Consider the following 12357-nt stretch of genomic DNA (forward strand, 5'->3'; position numbering starts at 1 on the left):
CACGGGATCTGCTCCTGTCCTGGGGTAACCATCATTATCTGTTATCTTAGGGCTATTTAAAAAAAAAACAAAAAACAAAAAACCTTTTATCTTTTCTCCCAGTTTTTGTTTTTTTTTTTTCCTCCATCAGAGTTTATGCCCGATTCAACTTGGTAGCCCCACACAGTAGGCACTCAATAAATATTTGTCGAATGATTCTTTCAAGGCATCTCGGTCACAGCACTTTCTCTGCATGTAGGTCTCTCACAGGCTGGAGGCCACAGTTTAACAAAGCCAGGGCAAGGTCAGAGGGAGGCCGAGAAGGCGCTTTCAAGTTGAGTAATGAAAGGCGATGTTAATTACTGACATGGGCCATTTAGAAGGAAGAAAAATGCTATCTCTTATTAATTTTGCTGAAATGGACACACTCTTGTCAGTGGCTAATGGTTAACAAAGCCATTCTTTGCTGAAGGACAGGGCAGGAAAACCTCAGTTACGAAAGGACCAGACCAGCCACAGTGCAGAAACTTCCTGCCCCTACACGCCTGCACCCGCCAGAGATAACGTCTCTCACCATTTTTTTTCCTCATGTATAAAGTTAGACAGAAAACCATCAAGGAGAGGTTAAAAGTTTCATTTCTACCAAGATATTTATGATGGGTTTACAGGGAAGCCAGGCTCCGGCAAAGGACACAGGAATCAAGTTTACATTTTAATGGAGGGAGGCGGGAGGTAGAAAGAGGAAAAAAAGTCAGCTTGGGGAATGGGAATTCCTCATCCTGTTAGTGGACAACACTAATTTAATCAAGAAGAAAGGGTCTGTTGAACAGGCGCGCTCTCCCTGCGAGTTCAGCCTGCCGATAATCTTGGTGGAAGTTCATAAATGCGTCTCAAATGCTCCCAGCCTTTCAGTCTGAACAGGCGGTTTTGGCAGTTGTGAACTTCAAGTGGACCCATTTAAGCTGATCAGAGGAAACAGGCTGACAGTGAGCTGATTAGAAACCTCTTAGAGACCCTTCTTTAAAGAGGGAAAGGAGTTCTTAACTTTTTTCCATCATCTTTAGAGAGAGACCCAGGGGTGGGTAATAAAAAAGAAAGGTTGCAAGTAGGGTGGGAGTGGGGATTGTGGGTGAAGGAAAACGTTCATTTTAGAACACAAAGAAAAACAACTGCTTTGCCAGCCCTTTCCCAACCTCCTCGCTCTTGTCAATTTCTGCTTTGAGGGAATGTTTGAAGATAACAGGAAAGGAAATCACAAAATGATATGGCAAGGATGAGTGAGGCTTAAAAGAGACGAAGGCAAGCTGTTTCCTTGACCCAGGCTTATCTCAAGCCTGCCAAAAAAATAACCATCTATCACAGACCCATAAATAGGTTAGGAACATGGGAGTAAAATGCTGCTTTTAATGATAAAGCAATGGGTTAGTTAGTTTTAGAAAACAACCATCTCAGACATCTTAGGCTTAACAGATGCACACAAAGGTGTACTTTTGTCTCCAGGGGTGGGAGGTGGGGGGTGACTTCTTGAACAAGCTGAATATTTTTTTAGGAAGGAGGAGCTCCACTTGAGAAAAGTTATAAACATATGAACATTCAGAAAGAACATTTCAAAACACCTCTGGGGAAAATATGAGTTGCTGACAATAATACACGTGCAGGGAGACATTCCTCTGCAAAATCTAAATAAGTGAGAAAGCTACCTCTTTGCTAGCGCAAAGCCCTTATCAGCAACAAAAGGTCCAAGTTAAGGATTTGCTTTCCAAACTGATACCCGACATGTGACCTAAAATAGACGAGGCAGTCAGGTTTCTCACTGGGGCCCTTGAGTCTGCAAACCTGATCCCTGCTGAAATACTCCAGGAAGAACCAGATTCTCTGGGTTACAGCCCTTAAGATCACAATAGCAGTTTCAATTCCAGACCTTCAACTGAAAATGAAGTTTACAAATTAGCTTTGAATAAATATTATGCTTCCAGTCTCCAGTGAAGAGCCACAGCTCTGAGAGAAACCAAATTAGAAAAAGACTCAATTCAGCTCCTAAACACACAGAACCAAGCCCTAACCGACCTAGCCTGGCATGTTTCTCTTCTTGCTCTACCAAAATAGCATGGTGATGTCATGCTTTCATTTGTCCCCCAAAACCAGCCACCCTGCCCTCCTAAAAATAGCTTGATGCACTTCTAAAGGGAAAAAAGGGGGAGTCAAAATATTTTTTGAAATAAATTTTTTTTCACTTAAACCGTCAAGCAATAAAAGATAATCTTTTCTTTCCTGTTTACTTTGTCTCCCAGACTCTGTGTGTGTGTGTGTGTGTTTTTCCCAAAGTCCCTCTGAAAATCATACAAGAAGGAAAAACCTTTTCCAAAATAATTTATGTAGTCTGACTTCTGAGGCCTTCTTATGTTTGTAAATTTTCTCTTTGTTCTTTGCCAGTGAATGCACCAGACTCAGGATTAACCAAGGACTTATTTAGGAGTCCTTTGAAAAATATAAGCTTATTTGTAGGGAAGAGGACCAACTTAAAGAGACTGCTAGACATCAGGGACATAGATCAGTGATCCTCAAGGCTGTTTGAGCCTCCAGACACTTGTAACACTTTGAGATACGAAACCTTTGGAGTCACTAGGGACCTGTTGAATCATTTAAGTAAGGCCCAGCCATCTGCATCATTCAAAAGAAACCCAGGTAGCCATGTGTGGTGGCTCATACCTGCAATCCCAGCACATTCAGAGGTTGAGGTGGGAGGATCCAGGTCAGGAGTTTGAGATCAGCCTGGGTGACATGGTGAAATCCTGTCTCTACTAAAAATACAAAAAAAAAAAAAAAAGTTAGCCAGCCATGGTGGCAAGTGCCTGTAATCTCAGCTACTCAAGAGGCTGAGGCAGGAGAATTGCTTGAACCCGGGATGCAGAAGTTGCAGGGAGGCAGAGGTTGCAATGCAATGAGCCAAGATTTTGCACCACTGCATTCCAGCCTGGGTGACGGAGTGAGACTTCATCTCAAAAAATACAAAAAAAAAGTTAGCTGGGCACGGTGGCATGCACCTGTAGTCCCAGCTACTCAGGAGGCTGAAGCAGGAAGATCACTTAAGGCCAGGAGTCCAAGGCTGCAGTGAGCCATGATCATGCCACTGCACTCTAGCCTGGGCAACAGAGCAAGAAAAAGGAGTAGGGAGCTTGGAGGGAGGTGGCAATGGTTAATGGGTACCAAAACAAAAACAAATGAGTAAGACATACTATTTGATTGCACAACAGGGCAACTATAGTCAATAGCAACTTAATGTACATTTCTAAATAACTAAAAGAGTGTAATTGGGTTATTTGTAACACATAGGACAAATGTTTGAGGGGATGGATACCCCATTCTCCATGAATCGCCTGCCTGTATCAAAACATCTCATGTACTCTACAAATATATACACCTTCTATGTGCCCACAAAAATTTAAAAATACATTTTTAAATTAAAAGGAACCCAGGTGACTCTGAGGCTCATTCGGCATTAGGAAGCACCCATCAGACTTGGCATGAAGGCCGATGTTCCAAAGAGCAAGCTCTCATGTCCCTCTCCCCACACCAAAAAGTGGTACCTTGTCTCAGCTCTTTTGAACACAGCAAACACCAGCTATTCCAGCTAGATTGATGATTTCAGAACACCCCTTAAAGTAACTTAGCATCTCTCTCCCACTTCCTTCATTTCTCATAAATTGCTATAGGTTGTCTTTGATCTCAGAGTAGACTCCCTATAAAAAGGAGGCAAAGTAACTGAGATGAAAAACAAACTTTACTCAAGAATCCAATAAAAGATGAGTGGAGAGGGTCCTTGCCATAGATAGATTTCATTCACTAAGTCTGAAGACACAGGCAGGGCAATGGGTAATCACTTGTTTGAGCCAAACTTACCACCTAGTTAGGAAGGCTGGCTGGCTGTCATTTACCTGAGGGTTACATTAGAACAAAAACAAGTCCAAAAAAAAAAAGATGCTTTCTAAGAATAAAAATATCTCTCTTTTTGGGGTCTTCTTAACTTTGTCAGAGTGCTTCCACATCTATTGTCTGTTTTTATAATTAATCCCACAAGTAACTACGTATTTGTTTGTTTTGTTTTATTTTGAGATGGAGTCTCACTCTGTCTCCAGCGCAGTGGTGCGATCTCGGCTCCCTGCAACCTCCTCCTCCTGGGCTCAAGCAATTCTCATGCCCCAGCATCCTGAGTAACTGGGATTACAGGTGCGGGCCACCACGCTGGACTAATTTTTGTATTTTTGGTAGAGATGGGGTCTTACCATGTTGCCCAGGCTGGGCTCGAACTGCTGGCCTCAAGTGATCCACCTGCCTCAGCCTCCCAAAGTGCTGGGATTACAGGCATGAGCCACTGCATCCGGCGATATTTATATATGAGATCTATTAACCAGCCTGTAATCCCAGCACTTTGGGAGGCCGAGGCGTGTGGATCACGAGATCAGGAGATCAAGACCATCCTGGCGAACACGGTGAAACCCTGTCTCTACTAAAAATACAAAAAAATTAGTCGGGCGTGGTGGTGGGTGCCTATAGTCCCGGCTACTCAGGAGACTGAGACAGGAGAATGGCCTGAACCCGGGAAGCGGAGCTTGCAGTGAGCCGAGAGATTGCACCACTGCACTCCAGCCTGGGCTACAGAGCGAGACTCCGTCTCAAAAACAAACAAACAAAAAAACTATTAACCAAGCAAATTTTAATATTGTTGTCACTCCCTAGCTTAAGAGAAATATGGGAAAATTTTCATGGGATTATGAAATTGATTTCTAAATACCAGTATATTTACAATTTATTTTTTAACTTACCAAGTGACGTATCACCAGTATGTTTATAATTTATTTTTAACTTAATTTTTACTTTATCAAGTCAAATATCTGTCAGAGTTACTTTAAAAGCACTAAGACTTTGGCCTAAATTGGACCATTGAGGTAGGGCATGTTTTCAAATTTCTGTCTTTGATCAGTGCTTTTCCTAAACCACTACAAATAAATGAGAACCTCACCAACTTTAAAGATATGGCAAAGTAAAGGGCGTTTTAGTGCCTCCCCTGGTAAACCATTTCTATTTTCCTTGACTCACTGTCAGTGATGATGTAGACTGATACCTAATTACACACTTAGATTCTTATGAAATTACTAAAACGGCTTCATCGTCTGGAGCATTACCTGAGGTTCATGGTCTCACAGCCAAGGAGAACAAGGACGCAGGTGCGCAAAAGTGTGAGGTTAAGAGCAGAAGTTAAATAGGCAAAAGAAAGAGAATAGCTCTCTGATGCAGAGAGGGGTCCCAGAGAACCGGTTTGCCAGTTCCACGGTGAGATGCAGGGGCTTTATAGCTGAGCTGGTGAGGAGGCAGTGTCTGATTTACATAGGGCAAGAAAGACTGATTGGACCAGGTGTGCCATTTGCATAGGGTACGAATTTCTGGCCACCCCCTCCCTAATCTTTTAGTATGCCTGGCCTGCGCCATGTTGCCCACTCCTTTACTGTACACGTGGTAACAATACATGTGGTAACAAAAAAGAGGGAAGATGGAGCTTCCATGTTGGACATTCCTGGCCCCCAGGTAGCCCCTTTCTGTCGGCACAGCTGCCAGCATTCTCCCATGCAAGTTTCCAGCTTGCTTATCTATTTTTGCAGCTGGATTTTTCAGAGTGCTCTTTGTTAGAAAAAATAATAATTTATTGGGCTGCTTTTTTGTTAAAAGGGAAGTTCTGCTGAGGACTCTGTTGCCCTCACTCTCCGCCTAATTTCTTTCTACCTCCTGTATCATTACCTTGCATGTGATCGCCATCAAAAGAAGTATCTCTACTTCCTCTCAACTTTCCCAGCAATCTTGGTTTCCAGACTTTACTTCACACCTTTGGGTTCCTCAAGTGCCCCCAAGTCCTCTCAGACTCCTCCAAGAATTTAGTGAAATGCCTAGTAGGAACAAGGGTAAGAGAGTGTCTATAGTCCACAGCGACTCAGAAAACCAGAGGAAGGAGAGATCCCTCCAAAACAGGCTCACCAGGAAACCTTAATGGCAGAGACAGGTTCTTTGTTGTTACTGATGTTGTTGAGATAGGTTCTCATTCTCTTAGTCACTCTGCCACCCAGGCTGGAGTGCACTGGGGCAATCATAGCTCACTGCAGCCTCAAACTCCTTGGCTCAAGTGATCCTCCCTCCTCGGCCTCCTGGGTAGCTGAGACTACAGGCATACGCCACCATGTCCAGCTAATTTTCTTTTCTTTTTTTAAAAAATTTTTTGGGAGATGGGATCTTGCTATGCTGCCCAGGCTGGTCTTGAACTCCTGGGCTTAAACCATTCTCCCACCTTGGCCTCCCAAAGTGCTGGGATTATAGGCATGAGCCACTGTGCCTGGTCAAGGGAGACAGGTCTTGATCTGGGCTTTAAATGATGGATCAGGTTGCAGGGAGGAATCGTTGGCTTTGTATCAGAAAGTATTCGGGGTTTACCTGGAATAAGAACAAGCACAGGGCATGGTGGGGGGCACCTCTGGGTGGGAAAAAGCAACTAGAAGATTGTTCTCATTTGAGGCCGGGCGCGGTGGCTCAAGCCTTTAATCCCAGCACTTTGGGAGGCCGAGACGGGCGGATCACTAGGTCAGGAGATCGAGACTATCCTGGCTAACATGGTGAAACCCCGTCTCTACTAAAAAATACAAAAAAATAGCCGGGCGAGGTGGCGGGCGCCTGTAGTCCCAGCTACTTGGGAGGCTGAGGCAGGAGAATGGCGTGAACCCGGGAGGCGGAGCTTGCAGTGAGCTGAGATCCGGCCACTGCACTCCAGCCTGGGTGACAGAGCGAGACTCCATCTCAAAAAAAAAAAAAGAAGATTGTTCTCATTTGAGAGACAGGTCTGTGGGAGACTCCTAGAAATAAAAAAATTGGAAGGACAAGGTGGCAGAAAACCCAATAAAGCCTGAATGTCAAGGTGAGGGCCTTGGAAATCATCAGAAACGCCACTGAGAGCCACTCCTGACTTTTAAAGAAAGTGACATTTAAGAGGTTTAAGTTGGCAGCCGTGTATGCAAGATGTGTCAGAATGAGGTAAATAAGCAAACTGGGTGAGAGGCAAAAGGGCCTTGACCAAGGTTTATTGATAAGTGTGTTGCCCAAGACTGAGTCAAAAGTCTTGCTAAAGTCAATCTAGATTAAATCTGTCCCTTGCCTTTAACCTAGCAGGCCAATCAAGGTCTCCAAGGAAGAGATGAAATTCCTCAGAGCAGGTCTTGGTTATGAAGCCAAGTGAGTTGTTATTCACACTTCGTGTCTCTGAGATGGGCACACATGCAGATGTGCTATTTCCCTCTTTCCACTGTCAGTCACTTCCTGGCCAAACTGTCTAAAAACAAGAGAATCACAGAGTCTTAGCGGTGGACATAACCTCAGCAATCATGTGGTTCCTATCATGCACTAGTACATCATTTTGCACTGAGAGCCGACCATGTGACCAGAACTATGCTGGAGGAGGGAAATGGAACACAGTAGCCTCACGGGAGGCAGAAGCACCTTACCACCAAGCACCCCAGCTAGTCCAACTCCTTCATTTTACAGATGGGTAAACTGAGACACAGACACATCAAGTGACATATCCACATTCACGCAGGTATTTGTAGATCCAGGTTAAATATGCAGACAGGCCAGGCGCGGTGGCTCACACTTATAAACCCAGCATTTGGGGAGGCCAAGGCAGGAGGGTCACTTGAGCCCAGAAGTTCAAGATCATCCTGGGCAACATAGCAAGATCCCATCTCTATGAAAAGTAAAATACAATTAGCCAGTTGTGGTGGTACATGCCTATAGTCCCAGCTACTCAGGAGGCTGAGGAGGGAGGATCGCTTGAGCCCAGGAGTTCGAGGCTACAGTGAGCTATGATCACACCACTGCACTCCAGTCTGGGCAACAAAAAAATATCCTGACTCTTAACTGGAAAATGCAGACAAATAGAAATCTACACAGAGACTTTATATATATGTGATGTATATGCAATATATACATATGTCTTTCCGTGGTTATGTATGTAAATATATATGTATATATGTAAAAACTCTGTGGACATTGTGACTATCAAAGAGTTAATAAGTGGATACCCTAATCTGGCAAACACAACGCAGATAGCAAAGCTTCACTTTGATTCAGTTACTTACAGGAAACATATTAATGATCTTTATCAGTGGACTCCCCAAGGAGAAGTAACCTGGGAGCAGAAAGGGGTAACTTTTGAGCAGCACAATCATTTATTAACATGACCGCCACCCCTTCAGTACCAGTAACTACAAAGCATTCCACTCTCAGAATATACTTTCCCATCTTGGGATGCTTTCACTTAAAACAGGCAAAAATTGGTTGCCTTCTGCACCAAGGGGCAGCCCTGCTGAATTAGGTCCTGTGGTTTGTTTCCAAGGTATAGCCACCAAACTTCTCCATTCACAGGATTTTTGTGGATTTGGTTTTATCTCTGGACAAGGGACCAGGCTCTGACAAGCTGCAGAAATCACCCCTTTCTCACAGAATAATAAGAAGATTGGAAAAGCCATTTAGTAATGATTTGATCAGCCAATTTTCCTCACCAGTGGGCCTTAGCACAATTGCCTTAATTTCTCCCCTGGGTTGGAGGAGTGTGTGACTGACGGGGACTCCGGTGGCGTCTGCGTGGCAGTACGCACACACACGCAGGGCTTGCAGCTGACAGAGCTGCAGCAGTGGCCCTGAAGGGCTTAGGCAAAATAGTTACGTTTCAGCTACAAACAAGGCCAAACCTGGAGGTGAAAAGACAATCAACAAAGCCACAGTGTTGATACTCCCAAAATGGAAAACAGCTGTCTCGGAGGGAAATGTTGGCTATTCCTCTGTAGCACGGAGGCTGTATGGCAGTCTCCCACCCGCCTGATTTCTCAGCAGAGGATCAGTGTTCATGAGAGAGAAGGAAACACGAGACAAACCGAGTGACAAACCAGGCAGAGTCTATCTGAGAGAAGAGCAAAGGGGAGGGAGAGTAAAAGGAAAAAGCACAAAGAAAGAAGAGCGAGCAACTCTGCAGGAGAAATACTCCCAAGTTAGCAGAATCAAACAACCACAGCGCACCGCATGAAAGAATAATCTGGAACTTGGTGATGGTGATCCCTCAAAAGATCTCGGAGGAATCGAGTATGATTCCAGCCTTATTCTAAAGAAACTTGGTCAGTTAACGAAAAAAAAAAGGTCTTTGGCAGAGTGAGGCCAATTGCAGGAGTATTCAACTGAAATGCATATGGTTTGGATGACTTTCAGCTAAAATGAAAATTTAGGATTTCAAGGTATACTTAAGAGGTTTTTTTTTTTATTTTTTTTTTAAACCATCTCAAAAGATAGGTTAAAAGGAGAGGGGGTGAGAGGAAACCAATTGTACCAGTAGGGGTGGGGGTAAAGAAGAAAACAAGGAAAAACATGATGCAAAACTCAAGTGAGACCAGAACATTTTCACTGGGAAAGCCCTAGTTTTAGTTTTTAATATATTTTTTTGAGACAGAGTCTCACTCTGTTACCCAGGCTAGAGTGCAGGGGTGCAATCATGGCTCACTGCAGCCTCAACCACCTGGCCTCAAGCAATTCTCCCACTTCAACCTCCCAAGTAGCTGGGACTACAGATGCACACCACCACACCTGCTAATTTTTAAATGTTTTTGTAGAGATGGGATCTCGCTGTATTGCCCAGATTGGGCTCAAGTGACCTTCCCACCTCCCTCTGATTACAGGTATGAGCCACTGTACCCAAGCCAACAAATGTTTCTATATCAAAAGAGCTCAGAATACGAAAAGGTTACAGAATCAAGAATAGTTCAAGAGTTCTAGAAAGTAGTCTCCCATGTGAAGCTAGTCTTAGAAAAGAGAGGCTAAATCCTGGATGCAGACACATGGGCAGCCCAAGCTCACTATAAGGCCATATGTTAACCTCCAGTCCCAGAGGCAAGCGGTGAGCACACATGGGCGACGTCCTTGCAGAGCCAGGACAGGCTCCTGAATTAGATTTTTGCATACACTTCCTTGATTGTTACCCGTGATGTCCCAGGATGAGGGAGAACAAGAAGCATTTGTCCTTTTGTGACAGAGGGTCACAGAAACAAGGAGCCAGGGTGAGGAGGGAGTGGAGGAAAATTATATGTTTGAAGGAAGAAGATGGAGAGGCAGCAAGGATGAACATTAAAGGAGGAGGGGGAAGAGAATACAGATCTAGAATTTCTAAATTACCCTTGGCGCAAAGATCTGGTTTACCACTCAAACAGTATAATTATAAAGTTGGCGTAAAGGAGACCAGGGATCTAGTTACTAATTTCTTACTAGCAATAGCATCAAAACCTTCTCTGCTGGTAGCTGGTCTCTTGACAAAAACCGTGTGCCTCGTACATGATGTGGCCTATAGGGAGAAGTGGTTTTAATCAGGCCGATCTATAAAATGGTATGCAGTTGTGGTCTTGCTTCTCAGATGTCGATCGGAGCAGAGGAGAAAGTGAGGGTTGGAATTGTCAAAGTAACTAAGGGGCGGGGGGCAGGAAACACTTTACATAAATGCTCCCTTGTCTTGCAGATGCAGTGTATAGGCTAAGTTTGTCAGAAAATTCAGTGGGAACCCTCTGGTGGATTTGAGAAAAATTACCAGAAACATTCCTGTTGTTCATGGTTTTTGGACCAGATTCTACCCAGCCTCAAAAAGGAAATTCTGGCTTGGTTACAGCCTTAAATGGGTGCTCAAATCCCCTGAACATTTGCTGCAAAAGTACTTTCATTCTTACTCCATTTTGGTTCATAAGAACATCAGGCATCAAAGTCACATCCTGGCTGTATCCCTGTTTACCTTGGCAGTGATAGATACAGCCAGAGTTCCAAAGATTATTCATTTCTAAGGTACAAAATTCGCCTCTTCCCTCTGCCTTTTTTTCTTTTCCCAGAGACAGGGTCTCACTCTGTCCCCCAGACTGGAGTGTAGTGGCTCAATCATAGCTCACCGGTCTCCAGATCTTGGGAGCAAGCGATCCTCTCACCTCAGCCTCCTGAGTAACTGGGACTACAGGCACATCCCACCATGCCTGACTGATTTTTATTATTATTATTATTATTATTATTTTGGTATTTATTGTAGAGCTGAAGGTCTCACTATATTGTTCAGGCAGGTCTTGAACTCCTGGCCTCAATTGATCTTCCCATCTCAGCCTCCGAAAGCGCTGGGATTACAGCTATAAGCGACTGCACCCAGTCCCTTTTTTTTTTTTTTTTTTTTTACAAATTTTGCAGAATTTTTACATGGCGGACTTTTTTTTCTATCTAATTATTATTTTCATTTCCTAGGAAAATGCTAAATTGCAAATGTAGGGTTTATTTATTTATTTATTTATTTTTATTTGAGACAGGGTCTCACTCCGTCTCCCAGGCTGGAGTGCAGTGACACCATCACAGCTCACTGCAACCTTGATCTCCTGGACTCAAGCCATCCGCCCACCTCAGCCTCCCAAAGTGCTGGGATTATATGCATGAGCCACCACACCAGACCCTGCAAATGTAGATTTTTGAAAAAACAACTGCAACATTTTAGCCCTTTTTAAAATCAGGACCCCTAGGTCTTTCCCAATATAACTAACCAGCCAGTGATTCCTCACTCACCTCCCTTTTTTCTTTTTTTTTTTGGAGACGGAGTCTAGCTCTGTCGCCCAGGCTGGAGTGCAGTGGCCGGATCTCAGCTCACTGCAAGCTCCGCCTCCCGGGTTCACGCCATTCTCCTGCCACAGCCACCCGAGTAGCTGGAACTACAGGCGCCCGCCACCTCGCCCGGCTAGTTTTTTGTATTTTTTAGTAGAGACGGGGTTTTACCATGTTAGCCAGGATGGTCTCGATCTCCTAACCTCGTGATCCGCCTTTTTTCTTTTCTCTTTTGGATACGGAGTCTCACTCTGTCACCCAGGCAGGAGTGCAGTGGCGCCATCTTGGCTCACTGCTACCTCCGCCTCCTGGGTTCAAGCGATTATTCTGCCTCGGTCTCCAGAGTAGCTGGGACTATAGGTGCGCGTCACCACGCCAGGCTAATTTTTGTATGTTTAGTAGAAATGGGGGTTTCACCATATTGGCCAGGCTGGTCTCGAACTCCTGACCTCACTATTCACCCACTTCAGCCTCTCAAAGTGCTGGGATTACAGGCATGAGCCACCGCTCCCAGCCCACTCCCTTTTAAATGCAAATCTTCTGTGGGAGGATTAAGTCACCGAGCCCCCAGGGAACTGTGCTGGGAGGGGAAGTGGAGGGTGTGGAAAGCCAGTGGAAAGGAAATCTGTGCATAGCCTGTAGGGCAGATGCCTGAGGCTTGGGGAGACTGGAAGAGCAGGTCTC

At 44.5% G+C, this 12357-nt stretch overlaps 1 long non-coding RNA gene across 1 annotated transcript; it reads right to left on the minus strand.

The window, feature by feature from the left end:
* Window positions 1-610: 610 nt before the first annotated feature.
* LOC105516869 lies at window positions 611-2779 on the minus strand. The gene is made up of 3 exons (XR_001002563.1): window positions 2689-2779; window positions 1816-1906; window positions 611-941 (listed from the first exon to the last, which is right to left on the minus strand). It is a non-coding gene; the product is annotated as an uncharacterized LOC105516869 (long non-coding RNA).
* Window positions 2780-12357: the final 9578 nt, after the last annotated feature.

Source organism: Colobus angolensis, unplaced genomic scaffold (genome assembly GCF_000951035.1).
Source record: "Colobus angolensis palliatus isolate OR3802 unplaced genomic scaffold, Cang.pa_1.0 Scaffold293, whole genome shotgun sequence".
Lineage (NCBI taxonomy): Eukaryota > Metazoa > Chordata > Mammalia > Primates > Cercopithecidae > Colobus > Colobus angolensis.